This window comes from Cryptomeria japonica, chromosome 11 (assembly GCF_030272615.1).
Source record: "Cryptomeria japonica chromosome 11, Sugi_1.0, whole genome shotgun sequence".
Taxonomy (NCBI): Eukaryota; Viridiplantae; Streptophyta; class Pinopsida; order Cupressales; family Cupressaceae; genus Cryptomeria; species Cryptomeria japonica.
The window spans coordinates 512390779-512404866 of record NC_081415.1 but is presented as its reverse complement, the minus strand read 5'-3'; positions in this window follow the sequence as shown (position 1 = coordinate 512404866).

Genomic DNA, 14088 nt, shown 5'->3' with positions numbered 1-14088 from the left:
TATCTTTGCTAAAGGTCACTCCTTCCATAGGTTTATTTTCCTTCCTTACTACTTTAAGAACTAGAGCATCAACTATTTCCCATTCAGGGAGGTTAAAACACTAGCCTTAGACACCATCTCTCTTCCCTTCTCAAGAGTAATGGTCTTAAACTCTTCAATCATTTCTTGCTTTACCTCTTCTTCCACCTAAGTTACATCTCCGTGAGGCTGTTTACTCTTCCTTTGCTCACATCTTGCTTTGAATTTTTCCATATTTTGCTTCCACACAAATTGCATGAAGGCCCCTGTTGTAACAAAATTGTTGTCAGCCAAGAATTCCTCACTAGCTTGCTTGATAGTAAGGTCTAACTCTAGGTCACTATCAGTCAAGTTCATTTCAGCACTAGGTGGCTCTTCTGGCATCCCCTCTTGTGTCTCCTCATATGTGTAGGCAATCTCCCCAAGACTCCCTAACTGTAACAATTGTTCAGCCACAACTTGCTCATCTCCTATGTGGATAGGGGATTGTGATGGAGAATAGAGAGGTTCAACAATTTACACTTCATTCCCCACTCTTTGCCTTTTAGGGGAATCTTGGATGTCAATGATATCTTCTATTGCTTTTTTCCCTCTTGAAGTGGAAGGCTCACCTGTCACTGGCATCATCACACTATACTTTAATTTCTTATGCATCACATAATCACCAAGTGGGATAGCCTTAGCAAAGGTAGGCTTAGCTAGGACCAATTCAACCCTGTTAGGATCATTTTGCATTATAACCTCCCTTTTTTCTTTCAAGGTTTGCATGAGGTCTTCAAAATAAAGAATTAAGAATTTTAGTTTTTCCTTAAAGGGATTGAAACTAGAGAGAGGGTCATAACTGCTATCAAACTGATGAATGAAATCAAGAGCCCTTTTATATGCAACCCACTTCTCTCTCCTCAATTCTTGCTACTCCAAATTGAATTCATTTCTGATTAGATCTTCAAGGAACTGAAATTGGTGAGGCCTACCTTTACAAACTGCTCTTTTTCTAAGCATGTCGTTGAAGAAGTCCTCAGGGTCTGCACATCTTGAAACTGCAGTTGACAACATATATGGCTTAAAGAATTCTTCAAAATATTTCCAGCCACCTTTAGTAATCACAAAATGATGAGCCACGGTTATGGTTGGGAAAATAGTCCCTTTACCCCTATTTGTCAGCTCTGCCTCTTGTACACCTCCAATTTGTCTTAGGACTTCAGCAATTCCTACCTTTAGTGGGACTTGATAAGGTAGTAAATATGGATTGCCTCTGAAACCATACACTCTAAAAACTATAGAAACAGGGTATAAATACATGTCTCCCTAATTATGAACAATTTTAATACCCTCAACAAACTCTTTAGGCTTGAGGAATTCCAAGAGAGCCTTAGGGGTCCTAGGGTTTTCTGTGCACAAAAGAACCCTAATCTTAGATGCAAAGCATCTATCAAACTTTAAAAGACAAACATCCTCTCTATACCAGGACAAAATAGTACTCCAAAGTTGAACAGGCATCTCTTCCTTATCTTTCACCTTAACCAAATCCGTTTATGTTGCAAAATAGTCAGTACCCTTGAACAAAAACATGTGCATTAGAAGAGAATACCTTCCAAATGGCCTATCAACCTTACCATTTTTTATCCCTACTATCCCTGCATGAATTACATCAGTGAGGTAGGGAGCATAATCAAATGTTATTGCCAGAGAGGGGTTTAGAATCTGTGCAATCATCAAAATGTAATGGGTCAGCAGGTTTTTCTCAGCATCTTCTCCAAAAATTTGACAAAGTTCCCAATATACGCCCTTAGCTCTCAAAGTAAACAGATTTAGGGAGAAGGGTTCCATGGTACCAGGGCCTACAGTAGTTAACCCCCCTATCTTAACAAAGAACTCTTTCAATGGGCCACTCCTAAGGTGATCTCTTTGTGCATTATAGACCTAGGCTAATGATTCAAAATCAATAGGTTCTAATAGATTTGAAGCTTCACTGAGCTTAAAAACTCTTCAGAATTCATCATCATTTATTTCGACCAGGGTTGATCCCTTCACACTTCTGATACATCTAGCAACAAGGTCATAGTTTTGTGCAATCAAAGTTAACAAATCTACATCCATGAATACACCAGGGACCACAAGCTTCCCCACATCCAGTTCTCAGATACTATTTAAGGAGGCAAGGGAATTTCTCTAACCAAAACCTACCTTGAATAGTCCTAAAATAGACATTCCTATTTGTGGATCCCTCAACCAGTTACCTTTTTCATATAAGCCACCCCCAATTCTTAGACGAGGGTTCTTTGGTACCAATTCTTTAGCCTTGGCCCCGACATTGGTTGACATAGTTAACTGCTCCAAAAAATCATCACAAATATTCCTATCCTGGTAATTTACTTTTCCAGTTAATTTTCTTCTTGGTGCCATCTTGATAATACAACTATGTCAATTGAGATTTGCGTGGACCTTAAATGAAACAATCCATAAAGCAATCACCGACTTTTAGACTGCAATTATCAAGAAAAAAGCACAAAAAACCTGGTATTTCACTTGAAGAAAAACACTCTGCACCAATTCCTCTACAACAGACTCATTGAAATGATGCTAACATTCAAGTTGATGTGGACCCTAATATGGTAGGTTAGCATTGAATTTTGGAAATTAATTCCGCATGCTTCAGCCATCACCTTAGAATTGAATTCACAAATCGAATTCAAAAATGGGCTCCAACAGATCATGAGTTTTTTTATCATTTCCCCTGTTTCGTTGTTTCGCTATTTCACAAATCTTAAAACCTCTGCACTTTTCTTTCGTGAAGCAACAACAACCATTGGATCATTGGAATCTACACTATTTTTACTCCATTCGGTCTCTCTATGTTAGTGATGGGCCTTATCTTCTTTTGGCTATTTAATGGGCTTTAAAACTTGTGCAATTTTCCTTCACGAATCAACATCGGGCATTAGATCATGATCTACCTACTTGGTCTTTACCTCCAACAATGACCATCAGTCTTATTAACTAATCGCGCATTACCTTGAGGGCTAACGATTTTTGCCATTTCGCAGAGAGTAAGCTGCAAGCATCTTTGGCCTACGAAACAACGACAACCATTGGATTGACCATGAAATGAACACCTTTTAACATGCTTTAGACCTTTCAAGTGGGCCCTTTAACTCGGAGACCACTTTCTTCATCTCATCACCAGTTAACAAATGCCACGTGGCAGTCAGCCATTTGCTCAGGAAGTTCCATTGGGTTCCATTCTGAAACCACCACGTGCTTTACTTACTATTCCCCACATAACTACTGGTTGAACCAAGGCAGGCCCTCAAGTACCCTGAAGAGCCATGTGCACTTAATAGGTCACCATTACACTCCATGGAACAAACCATCTATTCTGCCATGTGTCCACCACCTCACCAGTTTGGTCTCTATCTTTCAGTGGAATTTCTTCTTTGGCGAGTGGTCTATAGGTCTCATCAAACAGGCACTTTCACCAAAACCATCAGGCCCACCATAGACCACCACCTAAGCGCCATGTCACTACTCCATCATCACCACTCGGACCTACCACTGGACTACCATCAGACCCACTAGCTGCCTTTCACCATTTTGTGATCACTAATCTTTGTTTGACTTGCGACTGCGAAACCAGAACAATCATCTGATCAAATCATAGTTAATCGGCCTTTAACTTTATGACATACCTGTCCCTTTGGGCCCACCACCCTTTCGCTACTTCGTGAAAGGTAGAACACATGCAACTTTCAGTCATGAAGCAACATGAGATGTTGATCTTTTCTGAACCGATCATCCTTTAACTGAAGAAGCCGCTCGCCTCTGGGACCCGCCAAGTCTTTTGCTATTTCGCAGAACTTAGACCACGTGCATCTCGAGCTAGCAAATCAATGCGAGCCGTCAAATTTAAAGCAAGATGCAGTCTTTTAATATATCGGTCAATCCATCTAGTCGAGCCCACTGAGCCTTTTTGCTACTTCACAAACATTAACTTGCTAGCATCTTTTCCTAGCGAAACAATGACAACCGCAAGATTAACAATGAGTTGCACAATAATTAAGGGGCCTGACAAACATTAAAACAAGATAAAGGTAAAGGTGCACAAAGTTTGAAAATATTTGAAAGACTGCCTAGGGAAAACCTATGGGGGAACACTTTTAACGATGAATTGACCCTTCCTTAAGTGGCAAAAGTAATGCTGAAATAGAACATAAGGGTTTTTTGTTCAAACATAGGAAAATTTAATCACAAAAACCATAAACCCTCAAGTGACCCAAGAAACTTAGAGGTGACAAGGCCATGCTAAACACATTTTCTTAGACTTCTAGCCAAATGTGGGACAAGAATACCCAATTTTTAAAATAGTGATAACATTATCATCTGAAGGTTTCTGATTTGCAGGAATTTACCAAAACATTTAATCAAATTTAGCCATGAAATCTCTGATAGATTCAGTGATTTATTTTTTTAATTGAGCTAATTGAGCCAAAAGAGAATTCTCATCCTCTACTATCTTTAACCTAGCTTCAAACCTAGTTTTCAAATCTTGCTAGTTTGTTATTGCACTATTCGGCAAATGATAAAACCAATCTACAACTACTTCAATTAATGTTTGTACAAACAACCTTATTGCAAAATCTTCATGCTCGACAGTTATTACACTAGATGCAAAATTAAATGCATTCAAATGTTCATCAACTATGACCTTCCTATCTCCACTGAATTTAGGTAAGTGATCTCTCTCTCCTTTGGGTAAAGAATTCAAATTTAGATGCAGATTCAACAGACCTACTATGATCCCCCAAGGATTGTTGGCTACCATTAGAAGAATGATATTGAGAGGTGTTGGATTGATTACATTGGGTAAGGAAATACCATGCAAGGTTAGGGCTTTACAAACTGAGGATATAGGGAGTGAAGGGAGTGTAGAAGGAGGTCTAATTTTTTCTTGTCTCTTAGGTAATCAGGATGACTGAAAATCTAGGTTTTGCAATTCTTGAAAAACAGAGTCAACTATTCCCTCATGCCTCTTCGACCTAGTATACCTTATTGGCTCTAGCCTATTTACAATGCAAAATTTTAATGGCACTGAATAAACTCTTAAAGATTGACAATCCAATTTGTTGTATCCTATAACCAGGCGACCAATCTTATTATTCAACTCCCCAGCACACTCTCCAAAAATCTGTAGGTTAACAGATTTGCCTTTTCTTTGATTTTTTATATGTTTTTAAAATGAGGGCTCATGCATACCCTTCATGAAAAAGAAAATAAAACCAGCATTTGGGTGAACCAAGTTTAGGTTTACCCTCTGCATAAGAGTACAAATCCTCATAAGATGCTCAATAAATTTTTATTTAGATTACTCATAAACAAACACACTTTTCACCAAAAAGAAAGAAAGGCTTTCACATTCATTTGTCAACACAAAAGAGTGCTACAAGATAATTATTAATAAATGTAAAGCTTACAGACTTTACTCCAGCACATACCCATTCAATATAAAACTTATTCCACCCAAAATACTCAAAGTAGTGTAAATGTTGATCGATTCTCTCTCATGCCTCACAGGACAAGGGGGATGAGAGTCATTTAAGAAACAATGAAGCACCTTTTTTAACAAAAGAAAATCAAGGAATTCACAGACTAAGAAAGAAAAGCTAATGAAATAAAGTATTTGGCACATAAGAATACATCCCAATAGAGATTTCCATATCTTTCAAATACACAAATTTGAAGATCATATCAAAATATCATTTCATTCAAGTACCAGAAATGTCTATATTGAAAATCCAAATAAATTAAGTCTGTTCCTCAAAATCAAATTATTTTGGCCCTTGAAAAATAATTCTAGAACCATATAAATAGTTGTAAGGCTATGATAGTTTATTACAAATAAAACAAGAGTCAAATAATTAACTCTACTTGAGAGTTAAATAAGTTTAGTTTTAAAACTAAGAAATCAATAACTAAACTAGAAAGGAATCATAAGCCATGAGAAAAAGATGCACGATCAGACTCCTACAGATGACATGGCTTCAACTTGTTTGTCTTATGATGTGGGAGTGCTTCGAATGTTCCACCATTCCAGGTGAGATGAAGAAAATTTCAAAATGAGCTGGTAATGTGGGAGGCCAATATGTAGGATTTGATGCTTCCATATCTCTTTCTTTTTTCTTACCTATAGGACCTTACCCTTATGCATATCCAGACAATCGAAGCAGACAACCAACATAGATTCAATTCTTGCAATCTTTGAGAAATCTTAAATTTTCAAGGACTTTGCCTCCTAAATCTACTATACTCGGTCCTTGAAAACTTGGATCATATCTAATAAATCTTAAAGTGTTTTCTTACTCTCTTTTAGAAGCTAAAGTTCTATGTATTTCATGTCTCTTTGCATAGTATTAGTTAATTCTTTCAATTCTTTTAGAAGCTTGAGGGATTTCTCATGTCCTTGCTCAATAATTGAGTTTTTCCACTTAATATTCTCTTTGCAAATGAAAAGTGCATTATCATCAAGGTTGTGCACTGGCTTTTCAGTGAGGAACTTCATCACTCCATATCTCTGAGTGTCTCTCATCTACTTCAATACAACCAACCATTTACTCTTCTCTTTCTCCCAAGCAACTATTTCTGTTTCTAACTCTTTTCCCACAAACTCTGCGTTCTTGAACACCTTGACCAAATCAGAAATATAGCTAGTTCCCTACTATGTGATTGATTCAATCCATTCACTAACGACATCTGTAATCATCTGGCTCCTTTGAATTTGATCAAGTAACTTCTGGTTCATGGGAAAGTGGCCGAGGATTTGGATTGTGGATAGCATTGAAGTATTGATCCATTTGCATTATAATCTACTTCATCTTATTTTTGTCTTTTTCATCCTTTAAAGTTGTAGTGAGGATCCTTCTAGTTGAAGTCTCCAAATGTTTAACATCAGCAGTCCGAGAAGTTTCCCCTAGATCAATCTTTTCAATGATGAAATATTTCTCAGTGATATTCTCGACCTATTTATCTACTAGGGGCTAGCCACTTCTTCAACCCAATGTCCCGTTTTCTCATCCACATCGATCATGGTTTCTATTTTAAGTCTCTTGGAATTTGAAGTTCTTCCCAGACACTTGCTGAGCATATCCTCCATTGGGATTGAAATAGGAATTACATTCATCTTCTTAGTAACCAAAGAACTCAACCACTTAGGAGCAGTGGATGTTTCCCTTGGTAATGGTGATTGTTGGTTAATGGTGATAACTGTTGGCATATAGACACTCCAATGAGACATTTTATGTGATTGAAGGTCTTGTCATTGATGGAAACCTTGCAATCCTATGGCACCGGCAAGACATTATACCGGCAAAGCATTATTGAAACAAGACAGTGCACCGGCATTAGCAAGATCAATCTACACCGGCACCGGCATAGAAGATGTACACCAGCATAGAAGAGAACATGTATACTGGCACAGAGGCCGACAGGATTTTTGATATGTAATATTTTGTTTATTATTGTAAGCCAACTTGACAAATTGTAAAATGACTCTTGTATATAAAAGACACCATTGTAGTCATTTGTAAGATATGGATAGGAAGCATAAAGAAAATTATAAGGCAGACCTAATGTGCGAATTGTAGGTCAAGGGTGTATGTAAAGAATAGAGCAAGAACCTACACTGAATCTGGCATTGAAGATGCTATTGTAAAGCAGTACAGATCATTGGATTTGCATAATCCTCATTATAAGTCAGTGTGACTTCTTATTGAGCAGTGTGCTCTAGGCAGTTGGCCTTCCTGCATGTGTAGGCCCCTATTGTAAGTAATATTCTCTTATTGGCTAGTAAGTGAATATTGTGGGTCACAAATCCCGCTGATATTTTTCCCACACCGGGTTTCCTCGTTAAACATCTTGTGTTATGGTGTTCTTTTCATGTGGATGTTTTTGATTTTGTTTATTACATTAATTATTGCATACTGGTACACTGCTACTTTATGTTTTGCATGTTCTATTTCAAGAAAATCTCATTACCGGTCAGATATTGATTCACCCCCCACTCTCAGTACCTATGGGAACCCTAACAATTGGTATCAGAGCTTGGTCCTCTATTTTCAGAAGCCTAACAGCTTGAGGAAGATCTTGACACCGGTAAAGATGGAAAATCTGATGAAGCAACTTGAAGGAGCTCTTATTGACAATGATGTAGAGAAGTTGAAAAATATCAAATTAGAAGATGATTTAAAAGCAGCTCAAGACATTATTTAGGCACTTCAAGAAAATCTTACTGTTACAAGAAATAAGAGAAGAGAGCTTTGTGAAAAATTGCAAAATGAGAATGATGAAAAGGAATCACTAAATGATATGATAAGCAAATTGAAACAAGAGATTATGACAAAAAAAAATGAAATGCATGATATGACTATGAGATTTTGCAAAGAGATTGAGGACAGAAAGAAGAATGAAGAAGAATTGACCAGAAGACAAAGTGATGCAGCAAATGAGAACACAAGACTTAGCTATGAAAATGACATGTTGAAAACAGATCTGATGCATATTCAGAATGACTCGAATGAACTAATGAGACAAAAGGAAATCTTGGAAAGGGAATTGGAAACTGCAAATCAACACAAAGAAAATTTCAAGAAAAGCTCAGAAGAACTTGGTACCTTATTGAAGAATCAAAAACCCAAAGGTGACACTTCTGGAATTGGATTTGAAGTTGGAGAAAGCTCCGATACTACAAATACCCAGGATCACAGTAAATCAGTAAGACCTTCTAATACTTACAAATTCAATGGGAAATGCTTTAACTGCAATAAATATGGTCATAGGGAAAATGAATGTAGATCTAGGAATTATCAGAACATCAATCCTCCCAGTGGTCAGTGCCTCCAAACGCAACAAAATTGGTCATAACTCTGAAAATTGCAGAATGAATGTAAGATGTTATGTTTGTGGAAGATTTGGTCATTTATCAAATAAATGGAGAACACAAACCGACATAGGTTATGGGAAAGCTATTCAGAAAAATAATGTAACTTGTTATGCATGTAACAAGATTGGTCATATTGCTAAATTTTGTAGAAGTAAAGGTACACTGGTAGACAACAAAAGTACTAGTTTGAAAGTTAAAGAAAAGGTATAAGAGGTTAAGCAAGAATTCTCAAAAAATGGATTAGAAAAGGTGATCTAAATATTGGGGATACTCCTCCACCGGTAGAACCAAAAAATGCTCCACCGGTAGGACAATATGATGCTCCACCGGTAGGACAGAGCAATGCTCCACCGATAGGATGTTCTTCATCAAATTGAAGAAAATTATCTTGAGGGTTTGGCAATCTAATGACACATGTGCTATTATTCCCTCAATTAGAGAAAAGAAGTTGAAAATCATTCATTACCGGCAAATAAAGTTGAGCTAATACATTACTGAAAAGAAATTAATGTGGCAGGTAGTAGAAAAAACTTTTAAAAATAAGGTTTTGGCTCCATTTCACTTCACCGAACATTCAAACTTTCAGAGAGCGTGAAAATTTCCGAGCTAAGGCATTTTCGAGCAAAGAGGCAAAGCACTTCAGCAATCAATCCATTCAAAGGTAGAAAAAGGTATTTATCATCATGGTATCCTCCTCTACACCTGAATTCATAGCAAACCCTACAGTAGTCGAGGTTATAAAACACCCTGGGCCCGTGTTTGAGCTAGTTCCCGAGGTAGCTAAGAAAGATGACAATACAGGTGCTTTTTCCCAAATTCCAAAAGGTGTTGTTTATGTAGAAGACCCTAGAATGTATATTCATTGCAACATAGAGGAATTAGGTGATGATGAAATAAAAAACATGTATAAGACTATTATATGTGACAATTCCGGAAATGTGAAACCTGAACATAAAGTTGTTGAAACCCTAGGATTCACTAAAATCCTCTTCATTCTTGAATTTCCCAAGGAAGTGATTAGGATAGTTTTAAGCAGGGTACATGGTTCATTCTTTTGGCTTGATTCAGTGCACAAAATTACAAAGGAAGCTGTGAAAGCAGTAACAGGGTTACCTTCCACCGATAACAAACCTGACAAGACTAAGAAGGTCTCCAATAACCTAGTAACGAAGTTAACTGGTGCAACATCCAACAAGAGATCATTGAGGGTTAATGATGTAACTGATACAAATGTGAGATTCATTAGCATCATTTTAGGGTACAAAGCAACTCATGCTAATAGGCTTAACTCAGTTTCTAGTTTATGCATAAAGAGTGCTTATGACATGGTTAAGGACAATGTGATAATTGATGTTTGCGAATGGTTAAAAGATGAATTGATTGATAACCTAGGCAAAATCAAGAAAGATAAGAAAGGAACCTTTAGATTTGGAAATTTACTTGTATGCTTAATGCTACATATAACCAAATAGGCTCCCGGTATAGGCAACAAGGATTTTGGATTCGACATACCGGTAGGAAAACAATTATCAAACTTATTCAACAACATGGGTGAAAACAAGGAAAAGAATATGAATGAGTATTTTCAAGCACTAAAGGTCAAAATGAACAAAAGAATCAGACCATCATAGGAAATTGTCAACAAATACAAGGATGATATATGTTTTGTAATCAAAAAGGATGAGATCTGGATGGAGGTAGTCATCCCAAGGACAATCTAGGTAACAGAGATGGGGTATGAAACAGATGACCACATAGTGGAAACTTATGCCAAAGCACTTCTGGAAACCCCCAATGAACCAAAGGAAGAAGTATTTGGTAGTGCCGAGACCATAGAAAGTCAAATTCAATCTAAGAAGAGAGTGAAAAAGGTTGAGGCATTTGTGAGAAAAGGATCTAGACAAGCAAAAGCCATAAAGGAAGATGTATTAAAGAAAACTGACATAACTGAAGATGAGCTGGTAGCCCAACAACCTGAAACTCATCTATCACCGGTAGGTACTTCCTTAGAAGGATATATGCCAGCAACTTTTAAAAGAGTTGTTAGGAAAAGAGACCCCTCACCGGTAACCACTCCTTCACCTAGAAGGACAAGACAGAAGCAACAAGCTGTGAGATCTCCAGTCAGAAAGGTCACACCTAAGAAGAAGCTGACCCCCAAAAGGAAGAAAAAGACAAACACTGACTTGGCCCCTCTTGATATATTACTAAATGAGATCACAGAGGAAGGTAAATTGAAAAACATAGGGAAAATCTATGACACCCTATTAGATGATGAGAAAGGACAAGTTGAGGAGAGTATTATATTACACATGGACATGTATGAAAAGTTTTTGTTGCAAGTCTTAAATGAATTTCCTGATGAACTATATAAAAGAATTGAGGCCAGAAGGCAAGGAATAATTGAATTGGATAAGAAAACTAAAATAGAAAAACTACTTGCAGTATACCCAGTTAACTCACCTAAGGAAATTGATGATCTGATAGCTCAGGCCAACCAGACAGTTTTTTCCACTACACATCAGCAAATTTCACTGATGGCAGGTAGAGTTACAAAGGTTTCAAAGGAAACAGAAAATGGTTGGGATATATTCTTGGTTGAAAAAGAAAAACAAGAAGAATATAGGAATCCTAAGCCCATTCTGGTATATCAGAAGGACAAAGGGAAAGGTAAAGTTGGTGCACCACCAAGTATCAAGATTAGAGACAACTTACCCCCACCTCCTCTAAATACTCCACCAGTAAAAACAACAACCACTGAAGATCAACTGACAGCTAAGAGTATGGATATAGAGGATAATAATCCTAATCCTAAAGTCCTATATATTGTAAATGTTGATACTCAGAAGATCAACATAGTGGTAGATAAGGATACAGCAGATAAATCAAGTATATCCAAAGAGCCTCCGGTAGAAGGAAACACAGAGCAACCGGTAGTAGATACAGAGAAAAAGATGGAATCTGAAAAACAAATAGAGCAACCAACAAAGCTAAAGGCTTCAGAACAAATGCCACTAGTAAGAAATGATGCAGGAAAACTAGTGCTTAAATAAATGGAGACACAAACAGACCTACCAGAGGTCAATACTAGCATGGTCGCTTCCACCGGCACTTAGTTTGTTGGGTCACCATCAAATGTGACTAAGGTATTACTTGAATCTATCAAGAAAATAACTGATTATAGCTCACAAGCTTAAAAAGCAATAGATGATTCAATTCCATTTTTGAAATCAATAGCTCCTAATTGTAATATAAACAATAAAGATTCTTTAGGCCAGTTGGATACACTTTGTAAATATATTTCTGGAAATTTTGAGCAAACAAAGGTAGAAACTATAAAGGAAATTGTAGAAAAAGAGAAACAAAAATTCTTTGAGGAAGGAATAAAGAAGTGTAATAGGGAATTTGACACACTTCTACCGAAACTGTGCAATTTATTGAAAGAGTACAAAACTCTGTACAAAGACACCTGTAAGATAAACTTTTTGACCATAATGTAGACAAAAAGATGAGCAAGGTACAGGAAGAGATCAATAAACTTGTAGATAATTTTGTTAACTCACCTGATACATTATCAGTTTTTGATGAAAAGATAACAAATTTTGAGGAAGAAGTACTCAAATTGGAAAGAGAAAAAGAGAAAATAATAAACAAGCCAAAACTCTTGAGATCTAAACTAAGTCTAAGATTGGACTATTTAGCATCTCTACGAAAGGAAATATCAGAGGCACTAACACAAAGAAGCAAAACACCAGCAGAGCACTCGCAGTATCTCATCGGTACAGTAAATAGAACTGAGACAACAATAAAAGATAGTAAGAAGTTTATGGATGGTATAAACTTAATTTTGGGATATCTTCTTCAGATAATAACTACCCAACTACAAGGTTGAGGTTATGGATTGGTACAACTACAAACTCTACTAACCTTTGTCATTGATGCCAAAGGGGGAGTAGCAGGATGAGAAAATTCAAAAACATAGGGATCATATGCTCAGGGGGAGTTCTCACATTTTTGGTAACATTTTTGGTCTACACATTTATGGATATCCTTTTGAAATTTCTCATGAGTGTTGCCATCAATGCCAAAGGGGGAAATTGTTGCCATATGGACACTCCAATGAGACATTGTATGTGATTGGAGGTTTTGTCATTGATGGAAACCTTGCAATCCTATGGCACCGGCAAGACATTATACTGGCAAAGCATTATTCAAACAAGACAGTGCACCGGCATTAGCAAGATCAATCTACACTGGCACCGGCACAAAAGAGAACATGTATACCGGCACAAAGGTCGACAAGATTTTTGATATGTAATATTTTGTTTATTATTGTAAGCCGACTTGGAAAATTGTAAAATGACTCTTGTATATAAAAGAGATCATTGTAGTCATTTGTAGGATATGGATAGGAAGCATAAAGAAAATTATAAGGCAAACCTAATGTGCGAATTGTAGGTCAAGTGTATATGTAAAGAGCGGAGCAAGAACCAGTACTGAATTTGGCATTGAAGATGCTATTGTAAAGCAGTAAAGATCATTGGATTTGCGTAATCCTCATTGTAAGTCAATGTGACTTCTTATTGAGCAGTGTGCTCTAGGCAGTTGGCCTTCCTGCATGTGCAGGCCCCTATTGTAAGTAATATTCTCTTATTGGCCAATAAGTGAATATTGTGGGTCACAAATCCCACCGAGGTTTTTCTAGACCGGGCTTCCTCGTTAAACATCTTGTGTTATGGTGTTCTTTTCATGTGGATGTTTTTGATTCTGTTATTTACATTAATTCTTGGATACCGGTATACTGTTACTTTATGTTCTGCATGTTCTATTTCAAGAAAATCTCATTACCGATCAGATAGTGATTCACCTCCCCCTCTTAGTATCTGTGGGAACCCTAACAATAACGACCATGGTATTCCCAAAACCCTTAGGTTGTTGGATTCCCTTTCCTTTTTTTGTAGCATCTATGATGGGTTGATCCTGCATCTGAGTATCCATTACTTCTTTAATTTATTCCTCATGATTGAAGTCTACTACTAGTGAACTCGCAAGGATTTTCTAATACCTTTTCCTATTAAGTGATTTGGTAACATGAGAAGAGGCAGAACCCAAAGAGGACTATCCTAAATTTGTAATCT